The 17729-nt window shown below is 48.5% G+C and overlaps 1 protein-coding gene across 1 annotated transcript in view; it reads right to left on the bottom strand.

Moving 5' to 3' along the window:
• Positions 1-17729, bottom strand: part of PAPPA (pappalysin 1) — a 195709-nt gene that overhangs the window by 163572 nt on the left and 14408 nt on the right. The window lies entirely within an intron of this gene.

Raw genomic sequence — 17729 nt, 5'->3', positions numbered from 1 at the left:
TCCCAAGTTCCTGGGGGGAAGCGCTCAGACATTAAATCTGAGTAATAAACTCATATATTAGATGTGTCCTGACAAAGCTAAGTGGACATGCCTTCTCACACATCTTTCTGCTCAAATGTGAGAGCTCAGAGTAAGAGGAGGATTTCACAAAACCACCCCCACTTATATTTTCTGCTGTTCATTTTGTGGTCAAGGGACAGCCATCCCACACACCGGAGTCTAGTCTGCTGGTGGATGACACTTGCTTTTAACCCACAAGGCTCCAGAGGGAGGATAGGAAATGTTGCCCTCACTCTGTAGTGGCTTCATGTGGCATTGTCATGAAGCCACATCAGAGTGAGGACAAACACCGAAACGATTTCCCATGTTAGGGCTGCCATATGAAAAAGAGGATAGGTCTCCTGTACCTTTAACAGATGGACAGAAGAGGGAATTTCAGCAGGTGCAGCTTGGCTTCCCCTCGCCCCCGTGGACAGGCTGCACCTTGGAAATCCATCCTTCTGTACATCTCTGAAAGGTACAGGGGATCTGTCCTCTTTCCCATACAGCAGTTCTACTATACATCCAAAACTCCAACGTTTCCAGTGGGATAGAAATTTAATCATGCTGCTGGCCCCTTCAACGAACCTTCAGAGGCCAGCCTCTGTGGTCATGAGGCCAAGTGTCCATTTCACCTGTATTAAACAGAATATATTAAATGTATTAAGTGTTAATACATTTCATCAGTATTTAAAATGTGTGCATGGTGAAGCCATCAGAACGCCACATCCCAGAATGTCAAAACTGGTCCCATATTCACCGAAAGACTTTTCAGCCCACTTTCAGAGTCCTATGGATTTGTCATAACCTTGAGGCAACTAACCTCAAGTGCCTCCCACTAAAGTCAACGGCAAACACATTTTGAATTCCATATATTTGTTTGGCTTGGTTTATTATTGCAAGCAGCTTTGTAATGCCGATGCGAGAGATGGAGAAAAAAGCAAAGCATTAACTTTTAAAAATAAATAGTGATTTTTTAAAAAAACAACCCTTAATGGAATGGGCCTGCAGGCCTTTTTAAGTATGCAAAGGAATCAGAGTGAAAGCGGAGTTGTTGACTCAAAGGAACTGCCGGTAAACTAGCCCAGAGCTCAACACACACAAACACACACACACAAACACACACACACACACACACACACACACACAAACTCTCTCTCTCTCTCTCTCTCTCTCTCTCTCTCTCACACACACACACACACACACACATCATACATCATTGATCTGTCAAACCACTGAATTTTTCTCCCTCGCGCACACCCTACCTAACTCTCACCTCTGCACTCGACCATTCCCTTAAAATGACAAAGACAGCACCTTCTGCCTCTACAAAAACCATGGCATCCTCATCTATCAGCAATGGATTCTTAACAGAGTGGGCTCGGAGAACATCGCGGCAGAGCAAAGGTTATCAGAGCGCCAATTTCATTCCTCCCCTCCCGTTTCCCCAAGCCAGAAACCAAAGCTGGGAAGAGGGGGAAAAACCACTTTCCAAATGTAAGCATGCCTCTGCTTCTCCTCCTTCCTCTCAGCGCTCTTATTTTGCTGGGGGCGCGTTCTTTCCCCCCCTTTCCTGTTACCTTTGGAACAGAGATGCCGGAGTGAGGCAGGTAGGGTGTGTTTATTCATCTGGGGTTGGTGCACACAGTTCAAAAACCTTCCCGAGACCAGATCCCAGCTGACGCAGCTACTTCTGATCATTTGGAGGGGGGCGCAAGGTGGGTGGAGAGAGAAACAAATTGGTTTGTGGTGGTACTTGGGCCCAGGCTAAGGCAAAATGTTTACCAGGAACATGAAAGCAATCAAGATTCAAGCCTGCAAAGGAGGAGGCTGTGGCGTCAGGCCTTCCCGATTGCTTTTATGCCTAGCAAAAAAATAATTATCAGTCTATTCACCTTCACAGCTGGGAGCTCCTTAAGTTCCATTCTAAAGGGATTTTGTACTTTCTTACTGGCAGTTTCCAGTAGCTGAGACTGGCCTGTGATCTAGGCGTGGGGGAGGAGGGGACCCTAGAGCTTGCAGCATTGCTTGGAACATAGGAAGCTGCCTTATACTGAGTCAGTCCCTTGGTCCATCTGGCTCAGTATTGTCTACACGGACTGGCAGCAGCTTCTCCAAGGTTCCAGGCCGGAGTCTCTCCCAGCACTCTGTTTGGAACCTGGGGCCTTCTGCATACAAAGCAGATGCTCTTCATGGAGCTACGTCCCCATCCCCTAAGGGAAATATCTTACAGCGCTCACATGTAGTCTCCCATCCAAATGCAAACCAAGGCAGACCCCACTTAGGGGACAATTCACGCTCGCCCACTACCACAAGGCCTTTGAACACCAAATGGGCGGCAAGAAATAAACAAGGAAGGCCAGGCTAGTAGTGACAGCAGAAGACATATATGAAGCGACCTTACACTGAAAGCGTCTGTCCTCTCAACAAAGGTCATCTCCTCTGACCACTGGTTCTCCAAGGTGTCACACGGAGCTCTTTCCCAGCTCTGCCACCTGAGAAACTGCAGCCTGGCCATATGCAACCACAATCGCAAAGCTGTGGCACAGTGGGGACAAAGTCACTCAAAGAATCTCCACCATGCAAAAAGAAAAAGTAGGGCCATGAATTGGACTGCAGCCTAACAGATTGTCATAGGCAAGGGAACTTCCACTAAGTCAGAGCCCTGGTCTAGGGGTGTGCAAACAGGTTCGAATCTGAACTGGTTCGGTTCGAAGGTTCCGAGTCGAGCCGAACCCCTGGTTCGGCTTGACCCCGGACCGAACACCACCACCCCAGTTCAGGGGTTCGTCGAACATTTCTTTCTTTCTTTTTCATTTTAACTTACCCCAAGGCTTCTCCAAGGTGATGGGGGGGGGGGCGCTCGAAGGTCCACCCTCTCCCTGCCAGCCTTCTTTTAAAAAAAAAAAAATTGCATGGTTCAGGTGTCTTCGGCCCTTTCTGGGCCTCTTCCCCGCCGCACCTGTGCAGTGGGACCCTGTTGTGGCCAGGTCATGATGAAATCACCCCCCAAACCAAACCAGACCGGGGGAGGGGGTTCCGAAGGGGGCAAAAACCTAACTGGCCCAGTGCGGTTCAAACTCGAACCGGACTGGGCCAGGTGGTTTTGTGCACACCCCTACCCTGGTCCATCGAGCTCAGTTTTGTCTGGTGATGGCTCTCCAAGGTTTCAGGTAGAGGTGCTCCCTGTCCCTGCCTGCCAGGGACTGAACCTGGGACCTTCTGCATGCAAAGAAGATGCTCTGCCACTGAGCTACAGCCCAGTCCCCTCTGGGTCTCTCTGCCAACATCCACAAGGAAGTTCTTGGTACTGGATGACAGGGAGACAAAGAACATAGGAACACCGAAAGTTAAGAGTTGGAAGGGACCTCAGAGGTCTTCATGTTTACCCCCTTGGCTCAGGGCAGGAAGTTTATTTTACTGTTTTTTATTTATTTGATATATAAATAAAGTTGCTGTAGCACCTCTGAGTTTAAAATTTAATCTGATTTTAACTGGGTTTGGTGTTTTTGTTTTTTGTTTTTTTTTACAAAAGTCTTTTAAATTGTTTTGTTTTGTATTTTCTCTACCCACCCGCCCCTGCCACCTTTCTTTGGTCTGTTATGATATAATATGTTGTGTATTTTTATCTCATTTTTTAAAAGGGTTTTAATTTGTAGGTGATTTTTAAATTGTTAAATTGTTTTAAGTCTTTGTATATATTTTAACTTATTTTATGCTATTGTTAACTGCCCAGAGACAAAGGTTTGGGGGCGATGTACAAATTTGATTCATAAACTAAAAATAAATAAACAAATAATGTTGTATTTTAAGCCGCCCAGAGAACAAATTGTTATGGGGTGGCCGGCCAACAAATAAAGTTGTTGTTGATGATGATGTCCGTCCAGTCTCTGCTTGAAGGAGAACCCACCAATGCATGAGGCAGGCAGTTCCACTTCCCAACAGGGGCACTGCCAGTTGGGCAGAAGCAGTTCCAACAGCTCCTGCAGTCAGGAAATTCTCCTTAATGCTTAGCCTAAATGTGTTTCCTTGTCATGCAAGGAGAACCCGGCTGGATCAAAGCAAAGGGCTAGCTAATCCAGTGTCCCGTTTCCCGGAAATGGTTAACCAGATGCCAATAAGCAGGTTAGGAATGCTGTAGTCCCTTCCCAGCAGCTGCAACTGCATTGCATTGCTATCTCTTACAGTAGTGGTTCTGCTCAGCCATCATGACTAATATCACCGGGAGATGGCTCCTCCACAAATCCCCGCCTTGGAACTCTCTAAGCTGCAGCCAATGCCACAATCGGTGGCTGTGAATTTCCGTCAACCGAGTAGGTGTTTCTTGGGCCTCTTGTGATTCCCCTGTCATTCACTTTAATTGATTGAGCCAAGTTCTAGCTGTGGGTTGTTGGGTTGTGCCGTCGAGTCGGTGTCGACTCCTGGCAACCACAGAGCCCTGTGGTTGTCTTTGGTAGAATACAAGCGGGGTTTACTGTATCCTTCGCTAAGCAGGGTCCATTCTGGTTTGCATTTGAATGAGAGACTACATATGTCGAAGATATTCCCCTTAGGGGACGGGGCCATTCTGGGAAGAGCACCTGCCTGCTTGCATGCAGAAGGTTCCAAGTTCATCTCCACATAGGGCTGAGAGAAACTCCTGCCTGCAACCTGGGAGAAGCCGCTGCCAGTCTGTGAAGACCATACTGAGCTAGATGGACCAAGGGTCCGACTCGGTATAAGGCAGCTTCCTATGTTCCAATGAGAGGGGCACCACTTTTAAAGCATGGAGGCTTTTCCTAAGAGACTGGGATAAAAGCGGGGTGGGGGTGGGGAGGTAGGCATGAACGGCGTTCCGGAGAGGAGAGAATTTTGTTTTAAACAAGTTGAGGTGCCGGGGGCGGGGGAGGGGGGAGAACCTGTCACATTCCCAGGAAGAAAAAGGCTGGGGGAAATTAACAGTCCCCATAACTTCTGGAAGTTGTCACTCCCTGCCTTGCTGGAGGAACACAACCAAAGGTGACAGGGCTTAGTTATGAAAGGGGAATTTAGGTCAACAATCAAAGCTGCAGTGAGGGGCCCATGAACAGGGAGTTAAAGATTGGGTCTGCATTTTTTTCCCCTTGCATGCTTTAATCGCTTAGTATCAAAGTCGCGGCAGAACGCATGAAAGAGCAAATATTCTACAGGAACCTATAGGAAGCTTTTATCTGTCCAGAGGACAGTAATTAAAAGAGACAGATTTGGGTTAAGTATTCCCATGTTCCATGCAGTTGGATAAAGTCGGAGGAGATCCACCTGAGCAGTTTCTCAAGTTCTGCGGGTTGGAGCCTTCCTCGGACGACTTTGAACCCATAAGGGCATGTTGCTGCTTTAAAAAAAAAAAATATATATATATATAGGGAATAGCTTTGTCTCTCTCCTCCCCCATCACCTTCTTCCACGCGACCCTTAAATAATTCACGTGCCGATGTACTCAGGCAAAGGCTCAATCCACACCATTCTTAAGTAGGGTTGCCACATCCCCCCGGGAATGTAGAGTAGCCCATGGATTTCGGCTCCTACCCCCCCACCCCCGACTGCTAAATTCCACCCACATTTACACAGATTTCAAATGCGCTGATTGCCCGGATTTCACTCCGGATCTGATCACATGGGAGGGCAGAGAAGGAAGGGGAAAGTATACAAATCTGTCAAATAAATAAATACATAAATACATAAATTAAAAAATGCAAATTAGCTACTGCACAATTTGCATAATATGCAAATCGAGCCACCTGGATTTGGGAAGCTTGGATATGGCAGCCCTATTCTTAAGAGGTCTTCAAGGCCTCCATGAATGACATGGTGGCTGTACTGGACCGTAAGCCAAGATAATTTCTCTTTCCACCAGCAGAAAGCGTGGGCTAACCTACCTTTTCCCCAATGCAATAAGTCATTAAGAACTCGAACACATAAGAAACACATAGGCTGGTCTGCTGAGGAGGGCTGGTCTTGTGGTAGCCAGCATGAATTGTTCCCTTTGCTAAGCAGGGTCTGCCCTGGTTGCAGATGAATGGGAGACTCCATGCATGAGCAGTGTAAGATCTCCCCCTTATGGGATGGGGCCGCTCCGGGAAGAGCAGAAGAGTCCGTTCCCTCCCTGGCAGCATCTCCAGAGACAGCTGAGAGAGACTCCTGCCTACAACCTTGGAGAAGCCTTTGCCGGTCTGGGAAGACCATCCTGAGCTAGATGGGCCAATGGTCTGACTCAGTATATGGCAGCTTCCTATGTTCCAAGAAGGTTCATCCAGTACAGGATCCTGCCTCACGCAGTAGCCAGCCAGGCACACTTCGTAGGCCCACAAACGGGGGAAAGAGGGAAACCGCATCCCTGCCTTGCTGCTTCTTAGCACCTGGTATTCATGGGCATGCTAGCTCTGATCCTGATCTATGCTATCTTCCATGAATCTGTCTGGTCCCCTTTTAAAACGGACTAGATTGGTGCAAACCACCACATCCAGCGGGAGCAGATTCCATCATTTAAGTACACCTTGCAAAAAGATGTACTTCCTTTTGCCTGTCCTAAATCTCCCAGCATTTAGCTTCTACAGATAACCCCAGATTTTACTAAAAATCTACTCTCTGTCCACTATTTATTTATTTGATTGATTGATTGATTGATTGATTGATTGATTGATTGATATGCAGCCCTTCCTCCCAAAAGTGGCTCAGGACATAATATAACATAGTACTATGTTATAGTGCTACAACACAGTGCTACAACATTGCATGTGCGTCACAAAAAAGTAGCTTCATTTTCCCGTTGTAGGAGTTTGAGATTCTGGGGATCGTTTTCGATATGGTCCTGCCAAGCCGAAGCATTTTACCCGTTGTAGCGTGCAACCTGGAAAGCGCCGTGGAGGCCTCCAAAGAAGACAATCCTCTTATATCTATGGGGAGCACTTTCCACATCATGCATTAAAAAACCCAGCCCGGGATTTGGAGTACCCTAGGCAAAATTTGAATTTGGTGTCCCCATAATCATAAGTGGCGCAGCGGGGAAATGCTTGACTTTGGTGTCCCCACAACCTTAAGCGCCGCAGCGGGGAAATGCTTGACTAACAAGCAGAAGGTTGCCGGTTCGAATCCCCTCTGGTAGTATATCGGGCAGCAGCGATCTAGGAAGATGCTGAAAGGCATCATATACTGCTCGGGAGGAGGCAACGGTCAGCCCCTCCTGTATTCTACCAAAGCAAACCACAGGGCTCTTGGGTGCCAGGAGTCGAAATCGACTTGACAGCACACTTTACTTTACAACTGAGAATTGTAAAGCTTTTAACTCGAGCCGTGAAGGCTGCACAGTTGCTGGGTCGAATGGCCTGCCCACGTAGATGACAAGTGAATGACTAGCCCGCACTGGTTTGATGATACTGTTTTAAATTTTTATCATCATTATGTTTTAAATTTTGTTAATTTTTTAAAACTAATTCTAATTTCAGCCTGTTTTAATTACATACATTTAATTATATAACTGATGATACAGTGGGAGAGAGTTCCAAAGTCTATTATGGGGGCAGCACTCACTTCAGACACTTCAGAGATGAAAAGATGTTGCTGTGAATTTGGAAATCCTGCCTAAGACCACTTATTTTTGGAAATGAACACAGAGGCAAGCAATTCATTCTCAAGAGAGGAAGGGCAGCTCTGCCTAGTGAATGGGCTTTCCCTGCAGCAAAGTCGGAGTGGGCCCTGGGACAAAAAGTGAAGAGAGCCCCTTGCTCCCCCGGCTTTCTTCTTCAGAGGGGCATGTGTGGGGAAAGCAAAGATCAAGCTGCCAACCAGCCAGTGGGCCAGCCTCCCTCCCGCCCCCCTCCTTCCAGGATATGCACCCCCCACCCTGTTCAACCGTAGCTACATCCGTGTGCAGCAATACCTTGCAAAGCACTGCAGCACTGCCTCTGCACGGGCGCCTCAGTCAGTACTAAACTATTGTTCCGCTTTGCTTGGCCCGTATGCCGAGCAGCAATCTAGTAGCGATCTCGTATTTCCCTACACTGACTAATGCCGCGTGAGAAAATGCTGTTTTTGGAAAAGACACTCCAGCCCAATTGTTTGTGCACACAAGGGCAGGGCTGGGCAGGGAAGAGGGCCAAATTCTACCGTTCTAGGATCCTTGATACATCCTTGAGGAGATGCTCTAGATCCCGGCTGCCTGCTTGAGCGTTTAGCCAGGGAGAATCCATCGGCACCCAGGCCCCTTCTGCATTGGTGCAGAAATCTCTGGTTCAAGCAGTCAAAGCAGCGAAGGCCAGATTAGACACTATGAATATAGGGACATACAGAGCTGCCTTAAACTGAGTCAGACCCTTGGTCCATCTAGCTCATTATTGTCTACCCAGACTGGCAGCGGCTTCTCCAAGGTTGCAGGCAGGAGTCTCTCTCTCAGTCCTATCTTGAGATGCTGCCAGGGAGGGAACTTATTTATTTTATTTATTATTTATTTATTTGATTTATATACCACCCTTCCAAAATGGCTCAAGGAGGATCCAGAACTTGGATCCTTCTGCATGCAAGCAGCAGATGCTCTTCCCGGAGCAGCTCCATCCCCTAAGGGGAATATCTTACAAGTGTTCACATGAAGTCTCCCATGCAAATACAAACTTTGCTAACTGCCTTCTTAGCAAAAGGGACAATTTATGCTAGCTACCACAGACCAGCTCTGGAGAAGCTGCTCTAGAACCTCCTTCCCCTTCCCGTCTGCTCATGTAAATGCACCTTCCAATCCACAAACACAGGAAATGTTCACACATGCAATGCCCATATAAAATTATTCCTACACACACCATCCATGCACCATGTGCATAGGACACACACATTTAACAGTTGATCAACATTTTAGTAGTGCAGCCTATCACTCCGCTTCTGCGGAAGCTTTTCCCACCAACCAAGAAGCACAGAGCTCCAGGTCTCCCTAAACCTTGTAAGCGACGAGAGTTTAACCATATCAGCAGTTGAAGTGCTAACACACATTCCGTCATGACTTGTCCCCATAGCTAAGCAGGGTCTGCCCTGGTTGCATCTGAATGGGAGACTTGATGTATGAGAACTGCAAGATATTCCCCTCAGGGGATGAAGCCACTCTGGGAAGAGCATCTAGGCTCCCAAGTTCCCTCCCTGGCAGCATCTCCAAGATAGGGCTGAGAGAGACTCCTGCCTGCAACCTTGGAGAAGCCACTGCCAGTCTGTGAAGACAATACTGAGCTAGATGGACCAAGGGTCTGACTCAGTATATGGCAGCTTCCTATGTTCCTTCCTATGTTCCTAAGGCATTTTAAAAGAAATTTTAACTGGGTGTCCACTGTTTCCCCACAAAAGGCAACTTTTAACATGGTGATCCACTTTATTTAGCAGGGGGAGAGTAACTGGCCCTATCCACCCCCAGCACAGCACCTCTGGTGTCTATCTTATGTTTCTTTTTAGATTGTGAGCCCTTTGGGGACAGGGATCCATCTTATTTGTTTGTGATTTCTCTGTGTAAACCGCCCTGAGCCGTTTTTGGAAGGGCGGTATAGAAATCAAATCAAATCAAATCAATAAATAAATGAAAAGGTTGAAGAAAATGAAGATGCAAAAATATTATGGGACTTTCGACTACAAACAGACAAACATCTGCCACACAATACAACTACAATATAACTGTAGTCAAGAAGAAAGAAAAACAAGTTAAAATAATCGACATAGCAATACCAGGGGATAGCAGAATAGAAGAAAAAGAAACAGAAAAAACAACAAAATACAAAGATCTACAAATTGAAATGGAAAGGCTGTGGCAGAAGAAGACCCAAATAATCCCCGTGGTAATTGGCGCCCTGGGTGCAGTTCCAAAAGACCTTGAAGAGCACCTCAACACCATAGGGGCCACAGAAATCACCATCAGCCAATTACAAAAAGCAGCTTTACTGGGAACAGCCTATATTCTGTGACAATATCTATAACAGGGATTCTCAAACTTGGGTCCTCAGGTGTTATTGGACTTCAACTCCCATAATCCCCAGCCTCAGTGGCCTTTGGTTGGGGATTATGGGAGTTGAAGTCCAATAACACCTGAGGACCCAAGTTTGAGAATCACTGATCGATAACAACAACGATATTGACAATAAAATTCAGCCATCCCAGGTCCTTGGGAAGGACTCGATGTCTGGATAAGACAAACCAGTCAATAACACCTGTCTGACTGTGTAAACAACAACAACAACAACAACAACAACAACAACATTAGACTCCTGAAACAGAAATAAGGGGACAGAGGGGGCAAGCCACATTTCAGGGGGGCACTGAGGGGCACGCCAAATTCTGGGGTTGTGCTTCTCCCCCTCTGGAGTCACTCATTTCAGGAGTCCCCCCATCCTCATTCTACTTCTCCCCCACTGGACCCAACCACCCATATCTCCCCTCAAAAGCGTCTTTACTCTCCCCTCTAAAATTAAATGAATTGCTTGTCAAACCTTCCCTCTATCTGCACCCCTAGTCGTACAATCTCTCCATGCAAAGTTTTTGTTTGTTTAAAACATTTTATATCCCACTCTTCCTCCAAGGAGCCCCCAGAGCCCCCTTAAGTACTATACACTTAAGTTTCTCCTCACAACAACCCTGTGAAGGAGGTTAGGCTGAGAGCGAAGTGACTGGCCCAGAGTCACCCAGCAAGTATCTTGGCTGAATGGGGATTCGAACTCGTGTCTCCCGGTCCTAGTCCAGCACTCTGACCACTTCTTTTCCCATCACCACCACCCTTTTTCCTCCTATCCAGCCCCTCTACTCTCCAGCCTTGCTTTCAAGAGCCACCTGGGGGATTCCTGACAACCCCAAGCCCAGCCGGGCAAGTTGGCCACCCGGCTATAAGCTCTCATGCCATCCCTCTGGGATTTATTTGGAATGGCTGTTTAAGTGCCCATGTTCCTGCTGTGGCCAGAAGCCTGCAAGCTTCCTGTCTGAGGGAGCCCTTGCGCAGAAGGCGGCCTGAAGGTACCTCCTTGCATCTCCACCAAGAGGCATTCAGAAATTTGATTTCTGAAGGGGGAAAGAAAGAAAGAGAGAGAGAGAGAGAGAGAGCTGACCATGTAGGGAAAATGTCTGCACTCTCTGTACCTCAAGGAACTCCTGCTCCATGCTTGAAAGAGTTGTGGAGAAGCAGGGAATTGCCTCCAGGTGGGGCTTTTCCCATCATAGGGTTCTACTGACGGGAAAAGCCACACCTGGCAGAGTTTCCCCTTGCACAGGCCTTTTGACAGTGTAAGGGCCCCCTGAGGCCTGGGTGTGGGTGCTCAAATCTCTGTACACTGGAGACAGTTGTTTTGAGGCAGTACGGGAGTGTAATTGCAAATAAAAACAAAAACAAAAAAATGCCAAGGGTTGCCAACTCTGACGGCTGATCCTGGAGACAGCCCCCCCCCCCACCGTTCCCCCCACCCACCCCATCAAGCCATCCCCCTCGGCAGAGGTGCGGTGCTTCATAACCAGGTGAGGCCCAAGGCCTGTCGGGTCCAGCAGCCTGTTTGTTAATTTAGTCTTTTTATTTATTTGATGGTTACATTTCTACACCGCCTTTCATTAAAGCAACCCCAAGGCGGTTCACAGCAGAATTGAAGAACAAGACAGTTTTTTAAAAGACAATTAAAATATTCAGCTAAACACATAGAAAAAATCGGATGGGAAATTTAAAATGCAAGCATAAAAACAGTTCCCCACCATGGCCAAGCAGACGCGGAGAGCGGAGACAGAGGCGTGCCCCCTTCTTCCGCCACTGGCTCTCCTGACTAGTAGCCACTGACAGATCCATTCTCCATGCAATAGTCACTTGGAGACGGAGGTCAATTCGTGGAGACTCCAGAGCGGTCCTGGGGAGTTTGCAACCCTTGGGGGGAAGCTGTTTTCCCTAAACATGCATGAGTGCAAAAAGCACCAAGGGGTGCGCCGTTTGCCAGGACAGAAGGAGCAGCAGCAGCCCCCGGAATGGATTTCCACACTACTCAAAACGGGCTGAGTGTGTCCGACCTTAGCCAGCCGAGAGCTCAAAGAAGCTACAACTGACCTTGCAGAGGCGGGCTGCAAATAAAGGAGTTAATATAGCCACCAGTATAGTCCCCCCCCTTCCTGGAGCTCAGCCTGCCTGGCGTGGCATCACCTCTGCTTCCGGGGGCGATGGAGGCGATTCCAAGGACGAATCTGGGTGACCTGATCTGCATCAATTATGCAGTAACTAATTTGCATTTTATGTATTTATCTATTTGACAGATTTGTATACTTTCCCCTCCTTCTCTGCCCTCCCAAGTGATCAGATCCAGAGTAAATTCCGGGCCATCCGGGCACTGCATTTGAAATCCGGGTAAATCCGGGTGGAATTTAGCAGCCGGGTGGAGGAGCCAAAATCTGGGGGCTACCCTAAATTCCGGGGGACATGGCAGCCCCCGTGAGGGGTCACCTGGGTCCACAGAGCTCCTTCAAGGGGGTGAGTGCAGCGGTTGCAGCAAGTGCAGGCAGCTCAGGGCCTGTCAGGTTGTAGGGAACGTTCCTCAGGACTGAGGGATCTTGGCTGACGGGATCTCCTCTGAAAGGGTTTTCCTCTGAGCTGGAGTCTAGCTAGGTCCTGGCAATGGAAGACTAAAGGACTATTATGCTTTCCTTCCCCCTCACTTTTTCCCCTCTTTTGGTTTAACCCTATAGCAGGGGTCCAGCTCCTCCACACAGCCACGATGAATTGCAGCTGAGGATGATGGGTTTGGTTGTTCTGCCACAGCTAGGGAGCCAAGGTTGTCTGCCCCAGCCCCATAAGGTGCTGTGGGGCTCAAACTCCCTGCTAACTGAGCCAAGAGGCATCTTTCCAAAGTGGAGATTCTCTTGTATTTATCAGGGGGAGAGCAACTGGCCCTCTTCATCCCCAGCACAGCATCCCTCCAGTGGCTGTTGCTGGGGGTCCTTCTTGTGTTTCTTTCTTTTCTTTTCTTTTCTATTGTGAGCCCTTTGGGGACAGAGAGACATTTTGTTTTTGTATATCTATGCAAACCGCTTTGGGACCTTTTGTAGAAGAGCAGGACATAAATATTTGTTATCTTCGTATTTGTTTTATTTGCTTTGTTTTGGGTTGCATGTATCTGATTTGGGAAGTATAACTGTCAATGCTGTTTTTCCCCCTCCCAGCAAATCTTCAGGTGCTGCTCCACAAAGCCCCTTAGATTCCTTCACAGAAGCGACTAGGACAGAAAACCAAGACGGCAGCCTGCCTACCAATGCAGACGTGAACTTAAAAACCACTTCTGGTTCTGTGCCTGCCTCCCAATCCAACACCTGCTAGGCTAGTTGTTTGCTTATTTATTTTTTAGCCGGTCATTTGCCGCATAGTCCCTCTAGCTTTCACATGGGCAACTGAGAGACACTCCCTTGCTTCCTGGCAGCACCAAGCCACAGGAAACTCGCAGCTTATTCACACTGCTTGGCGCTTTCTGAGGCTGCAAACCTGAGATGAAACTGGGGAATCATTTCTTACGGGGGCATTTCCTGCAAAAAGCCACTGCAGGGATCCCCAAATCCAACACACCCGGATTGAAATGCTCCCAAATCCAAGTCCACATATCAAGCCAACATCCCTGCTAACTGCACAGCATCCCTCTCAGTGGCTGTTGCTGGCGTCTATCTTGTGATCCTTTTTTAGACTGGGAGACTTTGGGGGACAGGGAGCCATTTTATTGAGCGGCTCCATCCCCTAAAGCAGGGATCCTCAACATTGGGCCTCCAGAGGTTCTTGGACTTCAACTCCCATAATCCCCAGCCAAAGGCCACTGGGCCTGGGGATTACGGGAGTTGAAGTCCAAGAACCTCTGGGGGCCCAACGTTGAGGATCCCTGCTAAGGGGCAGATCTTACAGGGCCCACACTTCTAGTCTTCCCATTCATATGCAACCAGAGCAGACCCTGCTTAGCTAAGGGGACAAGTCATGCTTGCGACCACAAGACCAGCTCTCCTCTCTAATGATGCCCCTGCCACCAAGACAGTTTAGAGCAGGGATTCTCAAACTTGGGTCCTCAGGTGTTATTGGACTTCAACTCCCATAATCCCCAGCCTCAGTGGCCTTTGGTTGGGGATTATGGGAGTTGAAGTCCAATAACACCTGAGGACCCAAGTTTGAGAATCCCTGGTTTAGAGGAAGAAGGCCTGGCTGAGCTCAGCCTTGCTGCTCCATAGCACCCGCTACTGTCTGTGGCAGGAAGGAAAACCACAATTGGACAGCCCAGGAAGGACCAGGTGACCTAGGTGGCCCTATATAAGAGAAGATACGGATTTATGTTTCCCAATCTGATGCATTTTTTAAAGAAGGTCTGGTACGCCTATCCATGGAGGACAAGCTACTATAGAGGGGGACAAAGCCCTCACTGCAACATATGTGGATAGTGGACTGGAGCAATAGATAGAGATAACTGGGGAGAGTGTTTATATGCAGGAGGTTCCACATTCCCTTTGTGGCATCTCCAAGATAGAGCTGAGAGAGACGCCTGCCTGCCACTTTGGAGAAGCTGCTGTATAGACAGTCCTGAGCTAGATGGACCAATGGTCTGACTCGGTATCCTGCAGCTTCCTTATGTAACTTGGGTGTGCAGCGGCATAGCAAGGTTGGAGTAGGCTTTTAAAATAAAATAAGGCCCCCCGCACTGTAAAGAAATCTTAAATGAGTCTGAATAAGCATAGTAAGATAGATAGATAGATAGAACCTATGTGCCTCAAGAGATCATCCTCCTAAATTATTTTTAATTATTTTATTTATTAGGTTTTGTGAATTGTGGATGATGCAAGTCATTTCATGACACTAGAGAAAGACATGCTGTTCTGGTAGCTCCAGGTCTTAACACTCACATCAATTCTGGAGGATGAATACAACTGAAGGAAGCCCGGGCGGGTGTGTGGCTGGGGGAGTCAGTCATGTGACTTGCCTCGGGGGGGGGCAAGGCAGTGGGCCCCCAGACAACTGTTTCCCCTTGCTCTATTATAGTGTGTGTGTGTGTGTGTGTGTGTGTGTGTGTGTGTGTGTGTGTGCAGGGGTGGTACAAGGTTGCTGTGACTTTATCCGTGACACAGCGGAGGGCATGGCTATGATATTGCGCAGCAGTGAGTCGGGGAAGCGAAAGCAGCATGCATTTCAGTTCTGGAGAGGCCGACACGGAGACTTGTTCTGCAGGCTACAAGACGGCTGCTCTCTTCAAGTGACAGTTCTGCTGCCTGACAAAGCAAACAAATACCTGCTGGGGGAAAAACAGGCACTTACACAAGAGACAAGAAGCCAGCTGGGAGTGAGGATAAGAGGCTGAGATAAGGATGTGATCAGACAAGAGACCCGGCGATTACTGCATCACGTTCCTCCTCCTCCTCCTCCTCCTCGGCATCAACTAGAACTGCTTGCCACAGCATTGAATGGAGGGGGGAGATAACTTGCCTATTAAACAAAATTGACTCCCCCCCCGCCCACCTTGGGGTTGCTATGCTCCAAAAAGAGGGTGGGGGCAGACCATAGCTCAGCGGCTGAGTGGATGCTTCGTATGTAGACCATTTGTGCACAAGTCAAATACCCTGGTGGGCCGGAAACAACCATGACTTGGTAGGCAGGGGCCGGGGTGAATTTTCGGCACATTAACGATGACATTAAAAATTATTAAAAATATTAATGAAAGCAAGTATTAGTTACCCACAGCACGAGGAGCTGTAGCTCAGTGGAAGAGCCCCTGCCTGCCATGCATGCAGAAGGTCCCAGGTGCCATCCCTGGCGGCATCACCAGGTAGGGCTGGGAGAGACTCCTGCCTGGAACCTTGGAGAGCTGCTGCCAGTCAGTGTAGACAACACTGAGCTAGGTGGACCAGTGGTCTGACTCGGTATAAGGCAAATCCCTATGTCGGGAGAGGCTACATTTACGTAGTCTATCAATGGCTTCTAGTCCGAGGGCTACAGGCCACCTCCAGCCTCAGAGGCACGATGCCTCTCAATACCAGTTGCAGGGGAGCAATAGCCGGAGAGGGGGCATGCCCTGAGCTCTTGCCTGTGGCTTCCAGCGGCACCTGGTGGGCCACTGTGTGAAACGGGATGCTGGACTTGCTAGGCCTTGGGCCTGATCCAGCAGGGCTGTTCATGTGTTCTTAGAACAGTCTGCACCAAGAGGTGGGAGACCACTGTTGCCTTCTGCCCACACCCACATCTGGCTCGGTTAAAGAGCTGCAGAGCCAGAAAAGGCTAGCTCTGAACTCGGGGTTATATAGGAGCGGGGAGCCCTCCCCTCTGCCTGTGCTGGCAGCTGAGCTTGGCTCCCCTTCCTCCTGAGTAGACCCACTGGGAGTGAGACAGTAAGTGAGCATTACAGCCAGAGTGGTGTAGTGGTTAGAGTGCTGGACTAGGACCGGGGAGACCTGAGCTCAAATTCCCATTCAGCCATGAAACTAGCTGGGTGACTCTGGGCCAGTCACTTCTCTCTCAGCCTAACCTACTTCACAGGGTTGTTGTGAGGAGAGGAGAAACTGAAGTATGTAGTACACTGCTCTGGGCTCCTTGGAGGAAGAGCGGGATAGAAAATGTAATAAATACAGACAGACAGAGCAGGAGCCCGTCCCTTGGGTAGCGTTGCCTCTGCTCTCGGGGTGATGGGGGGAATTGTAGGAGCAGGACTGGACCGGGGGCGGGGTGGTGGCACCAGGACTTTAGGGCTCCTCTTGAGGCACCTACTGTAAGAGGACAAGCCCTGGTTGCTCAGTGCCTCATCTCTGTTGGGGTGTGCTCCTTCTCCTTGGTCACTCTGGGTGGGTCTTGATAGCCATCTCTTTCTACAAGCCTTGAAATGCACAATCAAGATTGCTAATGAATTGCAATTCATTAATAAACTTTTGCATTTTGAGGCTTTTGGAAAGAGGACATGGGTGGCACTCCTGTTCTGGTGAACTCATAATCTCCCATTTGCATTTGTACTTGGGCAATTAGCATTCCCATTGTTCTAGCTTGATTAACTCTGTTAATGAGCCTCCCTTTATCTCTACACAGACAAGCAGCCTTCTGTCTACCGCCTCCCTCTGACTTTATCATCGAGAAGAGAAGTTCTATCCCTGGTCACTCCCTGCACTGCTAGCTTTCTGCTTGCGGGGTGACTTCTTCCATAGAAGGAACAAAAATGCCATCTAGCACCTGCAGTCTGACTGAAGGGGTACTCTACCGGCCTGGGCCTCTGGCACCAAATTCCCACCTTGCTCTGTGTAGAATCCAAGCGAAAGAGTTGTGGTATTCAAGGACAAGGCGGTGGGGTGGAATCAGGAATGTTAATAGTTTAATGAAATATTAAGTAAAGAGAGTCGAGTGCAGTCTACCTTCAGTGCTCTTGCTGCTGGCTGTTTGTTAGCTCCACTGGAAAACAAGTAACCAAAGCCCCATTCAAAAGCTGACCTGGATCAAAGAGTGGATTACACACTGTGCTCATGTGTAGACAAGACTTAAGCCACACGCTTCATGTCAGCAGCCTTTGGAATGCTCTCCCAGCTGGCATCCGCTCCTCTGTCTCCATCACAGTTTCTCCAAGGTCGCAGGCAGGAGTCTCTCTCAGCCCAACGTCGGAGATGCCAGGCAGGGAACTTGGAACCTTCTGCATGCAAGCAAGCAGCTGCTCTTCCACTGAGCTGTAGTTAGCATCTGCAATTACGGCTGAGTGAATTCC

The sequence above is a fragment of the Hemicordylus capensis genome, chromosome 17, assembly GCF_027244095.1.
Source record: "Hemicordylus capensis ecotype Gifberg chromosome 17, rHemCap1.1.pri, whole genome shotgun sequence".
Lineage (NCBI taxonomy): Eukaryota > Metazoa > Chordata > Lepidosauria > Squamata > Cordylidae > Hemicordylus > Hemicordylus capensis.
Note: the sequence above shows the minus strand (reverse complement) of the source record. Positions and strands in the feature narration are given on the sequence as shown.